At 32.3% G+C, this 18,743-nt stretch overlaps 1 protein-coding gene and 1 long non-coding RNA gene across 2 annotated transcripts in view; one reads left to right on the top strand and one right to left on the bottom strand.

Moving 5' to 3' along the window:
* Nucleotides 1–4,873, bottom strand: part of LOC133187432 (uncharacterized) — a 53,866-nt gene extending 48,993 nt beyond the window's left edge. Inside the window, exon 1 of the mRNA XM_061322840.1 lies at nucleotides 4,802–4,873. The gene's annotated coding sequence lies outside the window, so the exon portion shown is untranslated. The remainder of the gene's footprint in view (nucleotides 1–4,801) is intronic.
* On the top strand, nucleotides 396–1,355 carry LOC133187301 (uncharacterized). The gene is made up of 2 exons (XR_009721177.1): nucleotides 396–524; nucleotides 685–1,355. It is a non-coding gene; the product is annotated as an uncharacterized LOC133187301 (long non-coding RNA).
* Nucleotides 4,874–18,743: the final 13,870 nt, after the last annotated feature.

The following is an 18,743-nucleotide window of genomic DNA, read 5'->3' as shown; positions in this document are numbered from 1 at the left end:
TTTTTCTCATTCTGCCCTCCTTACAAGTAGGTGAATTTAAAACGGGACAAATTCGAAGAAGGCAGCATATATCTTTTAAACACAAATGTGTCTGATCAAATTTTAAAAGGGCAAAATTGTTTTCAAGGGTGAAAGAGTGAATATTTTAAAAATTAGAATGGGGTGAAAATATCCAATAATACAGGTTATATGTATTAAAACAGTACATATGCATTTCTCTTTTCTTTAAAATGAAAATAATTTGCTCTGTAAAAGGACAAATTTTGTTCTGATTTGTATCAAATAAATAAATATGTGCCAGATTTATTATTTTGCAGGCACCTAAGATACCATCAGTTGTGCGTCAAGCTGTGCAAAAATTCTATGTCATGTTACAGAATCTTTCTTAAATACAGGTATATGTCTGCTCATCTGGCAATCTTAGGACATCACTGGATGGTTTTGTTTAAAAAGATTACAGAGTTAACACACACTTCCAGCATGAAGACCAGCCAGTTGCCTCACCTGTCCTGACATTGTTAAAGGTAAATGGCCCTTTCAGAAAAGGATCTGACAATGCAAAGGCTTGCTAATCAATTAAAGATTTCTATTTACTAATAGGTAATTAATTTGAATTTCTGTAGCTTAAAAATTTAATGATGTGAATTAAAAGAAATATTTTAATCAAAATTATTTTTATTTCAGTACTTTGTGACAGTGAAAAGACATGGCTTTAAATTACTGCATCAGAGATCAATCCAGGTTATAAATCTGAGGAAAACAATAAAGCATCACTTCGAGCTACTTATATCACTGCCTTAATAAGTTGTCTGCATGTGTAACTAACAAAGGACAGTGACCAGTTGTACCTATGATATCAGAGGGCATCCTGAAAAACACTCATCACTAAGAATAGAAAACTTCAAATGACTTTTGTATCAATCCTTTTGAATTTCATCTGGCTTGGAATTTCAGTAGCCTTTAGCATCCTTCAAGCATTTCATGAAGTACATGTACCAATTTGCAGGTATAAAATGTTTGAAACAGATTGCTTGTCCCAAATAAAAAAAAATAAATTTTCTGCCAATTAATAGTGTCATAAGCAGTTGATTGATATCACAGTTCCACTGGCATAGTATTTGTAGTTGAATGGTGCCATTTTTAAGAAAACTTTTCACAAAAACCTGGAAAACATCAGATGGAAAGGAGCATCTACAAGAAAAACAGTGAACACTTTCTTGAATATTAACAATGATATGTCATGTCCATTTACATCCTTTATATAAACTAATTAACCAAATCATAGAGAATTATGTACAAATTTGTCCTTTTGTGTATTCATAGTGTATTAAATTGATTTTACTAATTTATAAATATTTATGTTTTTCACAGTCATTAACATTTAAAAATAGAAGTACATATAACATGAAAATATTACATGTTTAGTAGGATAACGTGAAATTGTTATACCACAAAAACCATCGCTGACCTCGCCTCGGTCAGCAATGGTTTTTAAGGGGTAAGAATTTCACATCACCCAAAATAAACAGGTAATATTTTTCTTGTTATAGAATGCATTTTAAAGAAAACAACAAGGTGAAACGAACGTGCAAACATTCTGCACAGTTAACATTTTTTATTACTGTATATACTGTTACCCGTAGTCATGCATTTTCAACCATTGGGATGTAATGTCTGGCATGCAGTATGGTAATAGTACTTGTTAACAAATGTTTTTTAAACCAATCAAATTTGACTATTTAACATGAAAGTGTATAACAAATTTATCTAGCATAATGTTGTTGTAAGTAACGATGGAATGTGAGCTTGTGTGAACTTGATCCTGAAGTATTAAGTTTTGAATATTGTAATAAAGAATTGTGCAGCCTAAACTTTAACTTGTACCTGATTTAAATGGAGTTCCGTCATTAACAAGTTGGAAGTTGTTACACTCTCCATGAGTATAATAACTGGGGGATCTGCTTCATTTGCAGATACATGGATAACACATATTCACTCAAAGCGCTGTCTCTTTTTCAGTACCTTGTGCAGCCCTGTAATATGTTATGACAAATAGAGAAAAATGCCTATTTCAAGAAAAAAAAAGTCTGTCTCATAATTGTAGAAGTATTGGAAAGGGGGGGGGGGGGGGGGGTGGTCATGAAACTTAGCAGTTAATACAGTTTGTATGTGTAAATGAAAAAAATGCCTTCTTCTTTGTAGAATAAAAAATAATTATTTTTTGAGTGTATGTGACCATTTTTATTTCTGAATAGACAGGGTAGCCTACAGAATGACCAATTTTGAGCTGACCATTTTTATTTATTGTAGTAATTAAATTAAAAAAATGTGTTTTCTACAAAGATCATATGTTATCGACGTGGTATTCAACTTTGTATTCCCATGGTCGATGCATTTGGGTACATCTATTTTTTTATTTGCTTTCAATGACATCGCATTCAATATCCCAATCTCATGTATACCTGTCCAATACTCCAAATTATACCATATTGTAAGCTAAATCAATGCTTTAAATTTATGAAACCAATCTGTAGATAAGCGTACCTTTTGAATACAGACGATTTTAGAATAAAAACGATTTAATTTTCCCTTTATGCTTAAGTATGTTGGCTAATCTTGGCCCCCTCGGAATAGCTTGTGTTTACGTTATGTAATGAAAAAATAAAGCAATTAAACGCTATTTACCTGCATCTATCAATCCATTTTCTCCTCTTCTTTGCAACAATCGGGAATCAAAACAAACTACAAGTTTAATAATTCCACTGCGATGCTTACAACTTAAGTAATCCATTGTCTCCAAGAACGCTGAGGTACCCGGGAGTAATAAAACGAAAGTGAAAGTCAACGAGACTTACAGACCCTTTGAATTTTCCTATAGTATACATGATAGATAAGTGTAATAAATATAATTTGTGAGCAAAACAAACTACAAATTCTACTGGTCTGCTTAAAACTAAATGCGAAGCTGTAATCCATTGTCTGCAAGAATGGTAAGTTATAAAACGAAAGTGAAAGTAAATGAGAATTAAAGGCTATAGTCTTGGGAGCAGTTGTTATTTCATAAATAATTTGAATAGGTGATATCACCTATTGGAATAAGTGATATCACCTATTCAAAATGATTAAGTGATATCACCTATTCGAATAAGTGATATCACCTATTCGAATAGGTGATATCACCTATTTGATTTGAATAGGTGATATCACCTATTCGAATAAGTGATATCACCTATTCAAAAGGAATAAGTGATATCACCTATTCGAATAAGTGATATCACCTATTCGAATAGGTGATATCACCTATTCGAATAGGTGATATCACCTATTCGAATAGGTGATATCACTCATTCAAATTGAATAGGTGATATCACCTATTCGAATAGGTGATATCACTTATTCGAATAGGTGATATCACCTATTCGAATAGGTGATATCACCTATTCAGAAGCTGAATAGGTGATATCACTTATTCGAATAGGTGATATCACCAATTGAATAGGTGATATCACCTATTCGAATAGGTGATATCACTTTTTGGCAGTAAATACCAAAACGGCGCCTCATATGTACATGCCACGTTTTTCCTTTTCTTTATACGACTTAACTGCATTCTTCCCTGTTATGAGTTAAAAAATATACTCGTATTTTCAAAAATCACACATGTCCTTTGAAATTGGAATTACCGGATACCATATATGACTGAGTACATGACGATGCGGTATCGACATCGATCCTGATCTGTAAAACTTATTTTCAAGTTAATGTATAGTAAAATTATATAAGAGCCCAAGCAAGCGATGTCGATATTGATTCATTTTTTTACATGAATATTTAAATGAATAGAGAGTTAGGGTGAAGGTTGGTAAAAACATGTCTTGAACATTCATGATTCGATATCGATACGATACTGTAGATATCGACGATGTCGACAGTAGGACAAACTTAGAAAGTACAGATGCATAAGTCTTGCATAAAGAAATACAAACACAAGAGCGATGACAAAAATTACTCAGTATCGAAACGATATCGTCGATATTGACAATATCGATGGTAAATACAATCTTTGTCAATGTAAAGTATTTAAACAAAGACACACATATACCACGACAATTACAGTACCAATCAAGGGTTGAACAAACATGATTTGATATCGAAGCGATATCATCGATATCGGTGATCACGATGATATAAGGAAAATTTCATAAAGTGATAGTATTCAAGTACACTCACATGTCAAAAAGCCTCAGATTTTTTTTTGGTGGGGGGGGGGGGGGGTACTATGATTCATTGAAAAATCATGATTTGATATCGATACATTGTGACAGAAAGGAAAACTTCGTAAACAGAAAGTATTTAAATATACACATAAGTATAAAGAAATAATGTAGCAAACTATGAAAAAAAAGTATTCTATCGATATTGTAACTACATCTTGTCTAGAACATAACTCTTAAAAATAGATATTCCCAAATTTATATTTAGCAATTCAATAGCGATTTACTTATTTTAATAAGGTATTCCGAAACATTTTTCTATTTTACAAAAGGTAATAAACAATAGTTATCATATATATTTAGTTAATATCTCTCTATTTTGAATGTTGTAATTTTTTAATCATTTTCACCAGTCACTAAATCTTTACAAAGATTAAATATATATAGGACGACATCTACTGAAACCAGTCGGACGCTTCTTAGTTTAGCTATATGCATGGCATTTTTCTTAGTAAATAGACTTGACTTAAAAGTAATTTCGGACAAAAAAACTTTGATTCATTTAAAATATTAAAAACTGCACAAACCTTGAGAAATCCTTCTAAATTTGCGAAAAAAACTACTTCTATTCCTTTTCGATCCAAGATCCTGCAAACACACAAATTCTACACTAATACTGTAGTTAAGCGAAAAAAAACTCATAAAATCAGTAATGATACAATTAGGCGGTATGCGATACTGTTTTAAGGGGTTGGTGTAATTGATTTTGGTAGAATCTGTAAAAATCGATGTGTCATGATAAGAGATGTTCTCATATGTTATAACAGTAGCAGGGTAATGCATTGGACTAGTACGCTATTCTATCATCGTTTATTTAATTTTGCACCGAAAAGAAAACAAATTGCAGAACGATTCTGTTACATCTCTTTCCGATAAATCCCCGTACCATTTGATAATCACTTTGACATGTCACAAATGCTTCCTCTGTTAGAAAGTAGTTAATTCCTAAAAACTAATAAGCCTAAGGGCATGTTTTTTTTTAATTTAAGTTTAAACAAACACTTTTATTCTGATGTTTTTCTATGACATATTTATAGTTCTTACTAGTTTTTTTTTCTCCATTTTTTGATGATTTTTGAGAAGTGTTATAAACTGGATAGACAGGCCTTTCAGTATATTTTTTTATGAATATATACCGTCAAGAATGAAAAAAAATATATTGAAAAGCTATACGTCAAATTAATTTTTCAAGATATTCATCTCTGTCTTTCTTTCAATCAACGTATCAATTTATAGTTAAACAAGTTTGGAATGTTAAAGAAACTCCAAAAATACTCTTTGTAATGAAGTATAGTCTCAGTAAAAGTCGTTTATAAGTATAGTCTCAATATAAGTCGTTTATAAGTAAAACAAATTAGGTATGTTAAAGAGACACAAACAGATTTTTTATAGTAAAGTACAGTCTCAGTATGCGGTATGTGAATTATACATTCAACACAATACATTTTGCAGACTGAAGAAAGACTTTTGAAATGCTTCAACCAAACATTATGTTCTTTAAGATTAATCATGTCACCTAAAGGCTTATATCAATATATTTGCAAGAATGTGGATTTTAGCTAATGTCTTCTGCGGGTGAAGCTGACAATATTAAAGTTCTGAGGGATACATTGTTTGTTCCACGTGAATTTTGAATCCCTCTCTTTTTTGTTGTTAGCTTTTAGAACATAGAAAATAAGTCATTTAGAAAATAATGTATTGAACTTAACTTTGAATATAACTACAACACTGCAATGGTAATATGGGAGAAATTTTTATTAAAATAATGGATATTGTTACACAAATCAGAATCTTGATGTCGGTATAATTGGCCAGTGTATTTGCTCAATATTATATAATTAAAAATCAAAACATTATTACAAAACAAATTTGATACCACAGATAACTTCAAGCGAATTTTCAAATGTACAATACCCATTTTGATATGTGTATTGTCTATCAAAAATGACGTTTTAGATAAGCATGCATATTTGTGAGAAAAGAAAGTTTTAATTATACTCTACAGCGAAAACATGTAATAAATGAGACTGAAAAACATGACTTCTTATTGAACAAGTTTCAAATGAATGAGTATTCTAGAGAGATGTCGGGGTACACTGAATCCACTGACACCCGAAACGTAATATGATTCATACCTCCTTGTGCGGTCAACACAACGACCTTTCCTATTGTTTTTCCTGATACACTTTATTTTAACAAATAAAATATACAACATGGATAGACATGTTGTATATTTTATTTGTTAAAATAAAGTATATCAGGAAAGACACTATCTACACTTCGAGAATACTTTACCTTATCCATATGCAGTTGTTGTCTCGCCAGACGTTCTGAAAACACTTCGGGTATTATGATTTTCTGAACGCCGAAAAATGAAAGGTTCCGAACACATTCGTAGGCGGAGGAAAAATATGTTATTTTGATGTAAATTTCGGTAAGATACTCATATAATTTTGATCAATGTTACCGAATAATGTTGTGAAGGCTTTCGTATTGAATAAAAGTAATTTTCTAGCCCGTATTGACTTCATTTAAAAGGAATATTTCGAAACAACAAAGAACCCAATACATCGGCCCTACCCCCCAGTCTCTGATATTTACAATTTTGTTTTCCTTTACCCTTAGATGCCATTTAGCTAAAGTCGTTGAAATTTGTTCAGCTGTTCCAAAGAAGAAGCTGAAAATGTTCAAAAGTTTACGACCGACGAACACCGCACGACACACGATGACGGACGAAGAGATACAATAGGTCACCTGAGAGATATAAGAGTTTTGTTATGCAAGTAAGAATTGGAAATAACCCCGGGTATCCGAGATGTGAACTAGTTATGGTATCACTTTGAGATAGTTGACTTATATAAAAGTGCAATGCATGCTGGTAATTTGTTAATAATAACGACGCCTCTGTCATCAGTTGGATCAGAAAATTACAAATAATTTCATCTCTGAGAGTATTCATATTGACAATCTGTCTACTTGATATGTTCTTGTTATTAATCATTTGGTTGTATTTTTATAAGGCCTCTTCAAGTATCTGACAGTAATTGCTTGCAATCCACATGTTCAAGGCCAGTTTTCATCATAATAAATCTAATTTTATTAATATCTATCACTATTGGAGGTTTTACTGACACCTTATTTGGTCTTCTTGTCTGTTTACATTACATTTTTATTTTGAATGTGTACGTAGGAAATATATAAATTTAAGGTGTATGACTATAAATTTTGATTTTTTATAACATTTTTATACCAATGCATTTTCAGCTGTGAAATGTCAAACTAAATGTTCTCTTTTTTGTACCCAATTTTTGATTTTCAGATTTACAGAAAGTGCTTACATATTGACATTTTTAAAAATATTTATAGGATTTTTGAAGACAATTCCCATCTCCTCGATTCAGGGTGTCTCGATATATTCACGGCAAGACAATGTATAAATTGATATGAGATATTGTAACTTGTTAAATCTAAACAAAAATTTTGTGGATTTACATTGTAGTCTCATTTCTACCATTGGCCTACGAAACACGAGAATGGATATTCCAAAACTAACGGCTAGAGATAAAATTGAAGAAATATTATAATTCTATAACATTATATCTTAACTGCAATCGCGATTAATATACTTTTGCGTATTATGAGAACATTCTTTGCAATTGTTATTATGTTGGAATACGTTTATTTTATTATTTTTTTTCCAAGACAATAGAAAATATAATTGGGAATTATAATTTTTAACTACAAGAACTGAAAAACAGGCTGTAAATATAAATACCAAATATCTATCTCGCGCAATTAAGTTGTCACGAAAACTTGGTGATCTACAGTAACTAGCTCTAGATCTAGTAATTGTGTTATGTATGCTAAAAAGAGTAAAATTTACAAGAGAATAGCATTATACGATCTTTAATTAAAACCAATTAAGAATACATGTAATTGATTATAATGGTTGGCACAACCGAGGAACTTTCCTTTATTCAGTTTTTTACTGGAACATTGTTAGTATTTGATAGCGGAAATGTTGAGAAAATAGATCAATTTAACCAAGATATTGCGACGATTTCAAGGACTCGCCATAAACTATTTTTATAGAAATTCTAAATAGTAGTTCAAAAATCAATATGGCATATTGACACATTGGGCCCTTAAACTATTTTAGCACTGCTGTTTTCTGGGAGCATCTCTTCGACAGTTCCCCATAAGAACGTTAACAATCACTGATGTCAGAAAAGAATTTAATAAAAGAATTTAAAACTTAAGACTTATCTTCATTATCATGAGAAAATAGCAACCATGTTATCTTTTTAGATAACATTTTTTCTTCATTACCTTCAGATTCGTGATGTGATACATATCTTTCTTTTCTAGAATAGAAAATCTTATTTTTTTTCTTATTGTTATATTCTAGTACATGTAAATAATGCTTTTTTAATAATTAATTCTAAATTAGTTTTTCCAAAGATGAACGAACGTTGCTTCAAAATATCAATTAAAAAGCAAGAATTGTCGATACAAAAAATACTGTATGACAAGCAAAGCCTCGATGCTTCTATCGCATAATAATTCCCACGAGTAAAGGAAAAACTTCACTTTATACATGTATCAGTTTGAATCTGTTGTTGTTAAATTCTTTGATAATATCATATATCACTAATATATCATTAAGAGTACAGAACAACACAAAGAAAATATTTTTCAATGTGACAATGACTGATGTATTTACCGTTTGTATTTATCAATATGCCAAGAGGTTTTAATGAAAATAGCATATCAGTTTATCCTTTTTTTCTTCCAGAAAAACAGGGACAATCATACAAAAAAAAAGCATGCCTCAGATCAACTCTAAATGCGAAACAGGGAAACATAATTTTTAAACAGCACAATATCTCGATCGATTGCCTACAAGAAGAATTCCTTTGTGCGCAAATGTGGCTTGAACAAGGTCCTGATGAACATTAATTACAGTATTTAAAGTCTTCCGAAGGAAATGTTGCATTTGCAGTGTGGAATTCAATTTTGTTACTGTTGGATTCGGGTTTCATTCATAAAAGAAAGCCCTTTTTTATGCCCCTGTAATCGAAGATTCGGGGGTATATAGTTTTTGCCCTGTATGTCCGTCTGTCTGTCTGTGTATCTGTTTGTCTGTTTGTCCGCAAAAACTTTAACATTGCCAATAATTGTCTCGAGGAATAAACCTGTGAAATGTGAAAGCCCTAGCAACAACCATTGAATAGATATGGAAAAGGTTAAAGTTTTATCAAAAGTATGTTAAACATCAAGGTCAAATGGTCAAAATTAATGGTGCCCAAGGAAAGGCCTTCTCACAAGAAATACACAGGTGAAATATGAAAGCCGGACCACCAATCGTTCAAAAGTTATGACCAAGGTTAAAGTTTTCCAAAAGTAGTTCAAACTCCAAGGTCAAGGTCAAAGGGTCAAAGTTGTTGGTATCCAAAGAAAGGTCTTGTTAATGTTTTCCAAAAGTAGGTCAAAATCTAAGGTCAAAGGATCAAAGTTCTTGGCATCCAAAGGAAGGTCTTGTCACAAGGATTACACATGTGAAGTATGAAAGCCCTAGCACCAATTGTTTAAAAGTTATGGCCAAGGTTAAAGTTTTTCAAAAGTAGGTCAAACTCCAAGGTCAAGGTCAAAAGGACAAATATGGTGGCATCCAAAGAAAGGTCTTGTCACAAGGAATACACATGTGAAATATGAAAGCCATAGCTCCAACCAATCAAAAGTTATGGACAAGGTTAAACTTTTTGTGGACAAACAGACGAACAGACAGACGGACGGACAGGGCAAAAACTATATACCCCGAATCTTCGATACGGGGCGTAAAAATCTGTCATTCATGTTCTAAAACTTGCTATAATATTGATCATGTTGTGTTTTATACACACTAATCGTGATTTATATGCGAAAGAAGGCGTCATATATATGTAACAAGCTTTTATTTATAATTTGTTATGCCCCGTATCGAAGATTCGGGGGTGTATAGTTTTTACCCTGTCCGTCCGTCTGTCTGATTGTTTGTCTGTTTGTCCGCAAAAACTTTAACATTGCCCATAATTTTTGATTGGTTGGAGCTAGGGCTTTCATACTTCAAATGTGTAATCCTTGTGACAAGACGTTCCTTTGGATCCAACAACTTTGACCTTTTGACCTTGACCTAGGAGTTTGACCTACTAGTGAAAACTATAACATTGACCATAACTTTTGAACGGTGGGTGCTAGGGCTTTCATGAAATATATGGAGATAACGAACAGTATTCAAGCTCAAAAGTCCATTAAACAATACAAAATAGGAGCAGAGCAAACACGGACCTCCAAACATCAGAGGTGGGATCAGGTGCCATGGAGGAGTGAGCATCCCCTGCCGATCGGTCACACCCGCCGTGTGCTCCTTGTCATGATTGGGAAATAACGAAAAATCCGTCGACGATTCAGTGTGTAAATAATGGCCTAACAATTAGTATGAAAAACGGCAGTCAGCATTTGACTCAATGATAAATTGTATTTGTTGACAAGGTCATTGTATCGACCATAGAACTTACGAAATGATGACTTTAAACGAGACAGCTGATATTCTTGTTTCATCAACTTGTTTGTCAATAATTCACCTCGTTTTAGAAATTGTACATACGTACAGCATGCTCTTGCGTATTGAATCAACTGAGAGATATATCCCCGTATGCAGGTGATGAAGGTATATTGCTGCATAAGTAAGGGAAGTTGACGATTGAAAAGTTAAAGTAATCACGTTTTTCATAAAGCTTGGTTGTTAGATTACCATTAACGTCTTTTTCAAGTAAAATATACTTCACATATGTAATCTGTGTGACAAGGCCTTCCTTTGGATACCAACAACTTTGATACTCTGACCTTGAGATTGGAGTTTGACCTACTTTTGGAAAACTTTAACCTTAGCCATAACTTTTGAACGGTTGCTGCTAGGGCTTTCATACTTCACATATGTCATCCTTTTGACATGTCCTTCCTTTGAATACCAACAGCTTTCACTCTCTGACCTTGACCTTGGAGTTTTACTTACTTTTGAAAAACTTTAACCTTGGCCATAACTTTTGGACGTTTGGTGCTAGGCCTTTCATACTTCACATGTCTATTCCTTGTGACAAAACCGTCCTTTGGATACCAACAATTGTAATCCGTTAACCTTGACCCTAGAGTTTGACCTACCTTTGAAAAACTTTAACCTTGGTCATAACTTTTAGACGATTGGTGCTGCGGCTTTCATATTTCACGTGCATTTCTTGTGAGAAGGCCTTTCCTTGGGCACCATTAATTTTGACCATTTGACCTTCACTTCGATGTTTGACTTACTTTTAAAAAACTTTATCCTTTTCCATATCTATTCAATGGTTGTTACTAGGGCTTTTGTATTTCACAGGTATATTCCTCGAGACAAGACCTTGCGTTGGGTACCAACATATTTGATTTGTATTTGAGAAAGTTTAACCTTTGCTATAAGTTGCCATACGGGGGCATCAGTGTTTCACAAACACATCTTGTTCGCATATAAATTAAAAGATTTTGCATATAATTTTTTTTTAAGTTAAAACATACATTGCTGTCAGCAACGTAAATAAGACATGACTCCCTTTACGATCTGATTATAAATTAGCAATGAACTAGCGGTATTTGTTTCTAATAATCGAGGAGAATATGCTCTACTAACACAGTATTTGAATAGCAGTACTTAATGAGGGATTCTTCTCATATTTATTGTATTAATAAATTAATGAAATAATCACAGATTCAACAAGCAAATCCAAAGAATTGTGATGCCCTGCTTTCGGTGTTTTTGTGTTTGGATGCAATGATTTTATGGCATATTTTAACTGTCTTGTTTGTGTGTCCTTCAAACTTATAGATCAAGTTTGATATGTCTCTCTGAGAGGTGTTGTCATAGGTAATGTACATGTAAAATATGAAAGCCCTATTTTCTCTGATTCAAATGTTCTTACAAATGTAAAAAAAAAAATGAAAAAAAAACCGTAGGTTAAACTTAAAGATCAAGGTAACGAGGTCAAAAGTAAGAGTACATTCGGAAAGGTTCGGACACAGGTAATGCACATGACATATAAATGCACTATTTTTTCTCGTTCAAAAGTTATCAGCTCTATTAAAATTGAGGAAAATTAGGCCAAACTTAAAGGTCAAGGAAATGGGGTTAGAAATCATAGTACGTTTGGAAAGGTCTTGTCACAGGTAATGCACATGTCAAATATGAATGCTCTACCTTCCCTCTTTTAAAAGTAAGCAGCAATGATAAAATTTTTGAAATCTTATCTTTATCTGTATGTTCACCCAGAAGAAAAAAATGGCGACTTTTTTGAGTTATCTTTCCTTTCATTTGGTAAAGATATCAGCCACAGGATTTTTTTCATGTCCTAATCGATGTCACGTAAACCTCCTGTGCTGGTAACATATGATGTCTGACTGCAACATTTTGTTTATACAGAGATCACGTACAATCAAGCAGCCCATGTGATGTCAACAAATACTTTAATTTACAGCATATGGGTGGATTAAAAAAAAATGACCAAAACACATATCTATCAACGTGAACTAAAACCTAAAAACAGGCAATGGGAATAAATTTCTGTCTCAGCATATGTCTTTAGATAGTGTCTAAATACCTGCCAAATATCTCATTGATATCTCAATTAACAAAAAAAACTATGCCCAAAAATGTCAGGAGTACAACACCTTTTTGTGACATTTAAATTTTTTTTTATATTTTTTTGAAGATCTGTGAAATAAATAATAAAATAATAAATAATAATGGTTAATGTTGAAAATAAAGACTTTCCTGATAATATTCAAAGTGTTGAGCTTTAAATGTAGTATGTAGCAACTTTTGTTTGACCAAGTTGTGGTCATGGCTGATGCTGAAAAAAAATTTATACCACGTCAGGAGTGCAACAGAAAAAAATGAACTGTTGCCAAAAAAAACATCGATTTTAAAACTCTGAAAGACGATTAAGTCAAAAAAGTATTTTCAAAGTGTAAAATAATAACTGATATACAATTTAAAACTTGAAGATGTTATATAAATCACAAGCAGCATTAATGAGAGTTACGTATCTGGGCATACCCAATAAAGTCAGCAGTGCAACATTTGATGTTTTGCTCCCTAGTATGAATTTTTAAAAAAAGTTTATTAGTATATGATTCTTTGATTTTTATATTGGAGAATAAAGACACAAAGAACATATTTACCACATAGATTTATCAATTGCAGGGTCTATCTGTGTTTCAGATCTATGTTTCTATGGTCAGGAGTGCAACACTTTTTTTTTAAGATTCAAGTTATATGGTGAAAAGACTTTATGCTAAGAAATATTCTTAATTAATAATGATGTATTTGAATAATTTAGTACTAAATAATTGACAGTTTTATTATAAAAATCCTTCTCTTTTTCAATTTTATCAATTCAGATGTGTTTTTATCTTTTCTTTTTAATTTTTTTGTATGAATGTAAAAAATAAACACACGGAAAAATTGTTAAAAAATTCAAGTAATTCCACCTCAACTTCACAGAAACAACAGAACAAGTTCTGATGTAATTTCACCTCACAATTCTACTTTAAAGACTCCCATGCTCTTGGTCAGGAGTGCAACAAATATGTTAGAAATATTGATGATCAAATATGAATAAATATAAAGATAAAAATGATGATTAGAATGTTTCTGGTTGACCTCAGTTGCTTACAATGTTTGTCTTGAAGGAAAATATACTATAAAATATATTCTATCTCCTAACTATATATTGTAGCTTCTTTTTTTTTTTTTTGGATAAATAGGGAATAATTCAAGATATAAAGCCAAGTTTAGATACTTTCATGAGTTTTAATTACGAATTAGGACTATAGATATTGCACAATTTCGTTACCACTTGTCGTTGCCAACACTTTATGATTTTTTTTTCCAGATCTATGGTTTTAATCTTTTTAATTTTACTGCAATCAGGAGTGCAAAAAAACTGTTTTATAAATATCAATGGTCTTTGCATATGGGGATAACGTCTTTTAAACAGAGTAAATCATCTCAGTCTTCCCATACATGATCATAATAAAGTCCTATCCCAACTCCAGAACCCGTTTCAGGGACGATGAAATTCGCATCATAAAAATCCAGCGAGTTTCTCTGCGGAATGGTCAAGAGCATAGAGAAAGATTTTAAAAGAATAAATTCATTTTCACAAGAGCCCCGCCCTAACTACAGAACCCCTGAACACAATCATTTATTTTACAATTATGGAAAAGGCAATCCATGCACTAAGTTTGTCTTCTGAAAACCCAAGAGCCTATGAGACATTTTTCAAAGAATATATGCATTTTCAATATATGATCAATAAACCCCGCTCTAACTCAAGAATCCCTGAACAAGGAATTTTGAATTTCACAAATTTGAAAGAAGCACTTTGTATTTTAACTACCTAGGAGGAGAGAAGAAGATTTTCAAAAAAATGATGCATTTTTTATTATATGAATTTCATAATTTTGAAAGAGAAGAGGCACTTTCCATTTTCATATCTATGTACTTTGCTAAATATACAGATGGAGAGAAGAGGATCCTCAAAGAATTTACGTATTTTCGTTATGTGATCAATTGGGCCCCACCCTAACACCATAACCCCTGATCCTTGGGCATGAGTTTCGCAATTTTGATAGAGGGTTCAGGCTCAATCATGCCAACAAATTGACTAATTGATGTCTGTTTGTTAAAAAGATTTTTAAAGATTACATTAATTTTGATGGTTGTAGCACATGCCCTCGGGCTCCTGAGGACAGGGACCATAAAATTCACAATTATTTTTCCCTTCACCCATAAATGTTATGTGCAAAAAAATGGTTGAATTTGGATCTGTGCTTTCAGAAAATGTTCAGATGTTAACGTAGGACGCACGACGACGGACAAAAACAAATAGTAATTGGTCTTCTGATTCAGGTGACCTAAAAATATAAAAATACAATTAATAATAAAACTCTTAACAAGCAAATCATTTTAATCCTGTTGTTTCACTTTTAGCTCAATGAATTTGTCACCAGTAAGTGCTCTAAATTCTTCGTCAGCATACAAAGCATGAGACATAACGGTTTCGTTTTCCATTTGAGCGAACTTGTTGGCTAGAGCGGCATAATACTTTTTATCAACATATACTGCATAAGCATGGTCATTGTCATCTCGTTTTGCACATGGACGTACACATTTGATTAACAGCTTCTCATTACAATGTTCAATTAATACATCAAGATTATCTTTTGCGATGGTCCAAAAGAGAATGCGCTCTACTTCTTCGTGTGTGATCTGATACGTGTTACCATCTTTTCCTGCTTCTATGTACAATTCAATAGGAAGAGGGGGATATTTGTGTTTTAATTTGATAAAAATAGCTGTTCTCAATTTCATTTTAAAATCACTTATTTTAAAAAATCCACAGTTAGCATCATTTATAGGCATATATCCACCTTTCATCATTAAGGTAGCAAACAGGATAAATTTTTGTTGTTCGGAGACGTCCTTTGAATACATCATGCATTGAAGGTCATCAGCAATATTATTCAGTGGGTTTTCAAGAAATGACTCCGAAGTTTTGGAAAACATGAACATTTGACAAGCCATATAACATTCTTGAGCGTCTCTAAGTTGCTTTTTTATGCTGTATTTGAAATGATGAATATTGGACGTAGAAAATTCACAAGAAGAGAGACAAAGGTCTACAAACTTATCATTTTCTCTCTCCGTCAACTGCACTAAATGTCTTCTTTCTTCCGAAAAAACAGGACAGTCTTTAAAAATATGTTGAAATTTTTGCCATGCTGTTGAAGTTATGGTAAAGATGACATAATTTTGCCTCTCCTTTGTTTTTTCTTTTCCAGAGGCGTTTTCCTCTTTCTTTATGCAATCTCTCTCTATGTCACAAATAATATCCTTGATTTTTTGTACATGATCGACATTGTGCCATTCATGGAAACAGTCTTTAAAATGCAAAAGTTTAGATCCCTTCATGTTAGATATACTTTCATATTCAGAAATATGACTAGTGGATATGATGAGATGTTCACTTTCTAATCCGTCTGTAAATTCCTCCATCATCTTGCTTATCATATGCGAGCGAGCAAAATCCCAATTGCTTACAATGGAAATCAGTCCGTTTATTTTTAGACTTTCGATGATTGAAGCGTAACAGTCTAGTGGATGCATCTTATCACTCACTGTCCTGAAATCTAAGTAGAATAAGTTTAAGTAGTAAACAATCGTGTTTCTGCATGATATTTTTAATCAATTGAGCCATGGAAATAACTCAAAATGAAAAAAAAAACCCATTAATATTGGCACCTGCAAGTTACCTGCAAGTTCTGAGAATACTATAGCTCTTCTGGTCTGGACATAATATTAACGTATGGAAAAAGACATTTATTTAAGTTTATTATCATGATTACCTGTGTTACATATCAACAGTGAAATACTGTAATTTATTTATTGAACAAAAGAGATATTTTGTCAGACATGAAAGAATATTAAAGGGATGTTCTATCACAGAAGAAGCAAAACTCGAGATTTTCCTTTCCTTTATGAAGAAATTTTGTAAAAAAAAAAAAAAAAAAACAAACAAAAAAAACTTCCTGGTAAGTTATAAAAAAGAGTAAATAAACCATCCTGACAGAGATTAAAATAGCCAAAGTTTCTTTTATTATTGAAATCCATCTTTGAGTACAATGTTTTCAATCTCACGATCTCTTAGCTATGACGTCTCAACTTTAACATCACAGTCTATATGACATTGTGTCAAGAGACAAAAGGGAAAATCAAAGAAAATATTATAATAAACAGAAAATTCAACATTTTGTATTTGAATAACATTATGGAATTTATTTCACGCGGGAGACGGAAATGTTTTATATTTTCACTCGTCCTTCGCACTCGTGAACATATCAAAAAATCGCAATATTTTATTTTTTATTTGCACTAACTACTGCACCAAACTATTTAGAACCGAAAATAAACGCAAAAAGTAGTGGCATTTAACGATAAAATCAACTAATCAACATTTGTTATTTATCGGAGCCATTTATTGATAAAAATGGATTGAAAAAAATGCGTATTGGTGTACATGTTTTTTATATATCCAAACAAAAGAACCTGTTTAAGGAGCATTTATAAAAAAAAAAATCTATAGACGAAATTAAAGAACCATTATCACATTTTATACTTAGGAATAACCTGCTTCATCTTTCTCTCGTAAACCAAAATATTTTTGGACGATTTTGTAAAAAAAAAAAATTTACCTGGATGAGTTGACTTGTGGCTTATTAATAAATCCAACCTTTCAGGATCATCTGAAAAAAATATGGTATTGTTCAAAACTGTATCATTGAAAAAAGAGTTACAAGACCATATTGAAAGTAAAAGTTCAATATACCTTTGTTTTCTCTTTTCTTTGATTTTTTCCAAAATCTGTACAGGAGAAGAGATACAAACAAACAAATTAGACTGACAAGGATTCCACCAACAATGGGACCAATTATAACCTTGTTGTTTCTATCGATCATATCGCCAACGGTAGAATTTGGTAACAGTGTGATGTTCATTATGTCTTCTCTGAAAAAAAAACACAAGCAACGTAGGAATGTTTGAATTTTAATATGATTTAGCGTGCCCCTAAGTCCCACTCTTGAATTTTTGTTCTTTTTTAATTGTTTTTCCTCAAATAAAATTTTGAATCTTTATCGTAGCTCCGAGGAGTTCCTGGGTTACGATTTGAAAAAATATGATCCTGCAGTACATTGGTATACTCTATAATCATGGCCCAGTGATTCTTGAAACAAAGTTTTTAAAATATTTTTTTCCGATCTATCATCCCATTTAAAATATAGGCCCCCTATTGTGATTCCATCCTATCCCCCGATCATGACTCAAATCCACTTAAATATGAGACCCAACCCTTCCCGGGGGCATAATTTGAAGGGGAAAATGATGAGGATGCTTGCTAACGACTAATCATGGTCCTGCTGTTTTACGAAGATTTTAAAAGGACCTTTTTTGGCCTAATCTTTACCCCCAGGGTATAATAATTCGACAACCATATATCTCCAATATATCGGGGAGCTTTCACATTTTTTTTTTAAATTCTGGTCCATGCAGTGGTTCTTGACAAGATTATTTTCTAAAGACCCCGTCCTCTTTTTGCCTTTGCATGGAATATACTCCTTTGAGGGAGGGTATTGTCCTAAATTTAAACAAGGAAGAAGGTATAGTTTTGGCTTTATTATTCCCTAAAAATGTTTTCAAAAAGTTTTGAAATTTGCTCAAATACAAGTTGAAAAAGATAAAGCATGAAAGAATTTGTTATAAAAGAGGACAGTTCGAGAAATATAAAGTCATGACTTCGTTACATTTCTAAGTTAAAGAGTTATTTTCTTTTAGAAAATACTCTC

This window comes from Saccostrea echinata, unplaced genomic scaffold (genome assembly GCF_033153115.1).
Source record: "Saccostrea echinata isolate AGI-Se365-2 ecotype Australia unplaced genomic scaffold, CSIRO_AGI_Sech_v1 ptg000001l, whole genome shotgun sequence".
Lineage (NCBI taxonomy): Eukaryota > Metazoa > Mollusca > Bivalvia > Ostreida > Ostreidae > Saccostrea > Saccostrea echinata.
The sequence above is the reverse complement of the archived record's forward strand: the minus strand, read 5'-3'. Positions and strand labels throughout refer to the sequence as shown.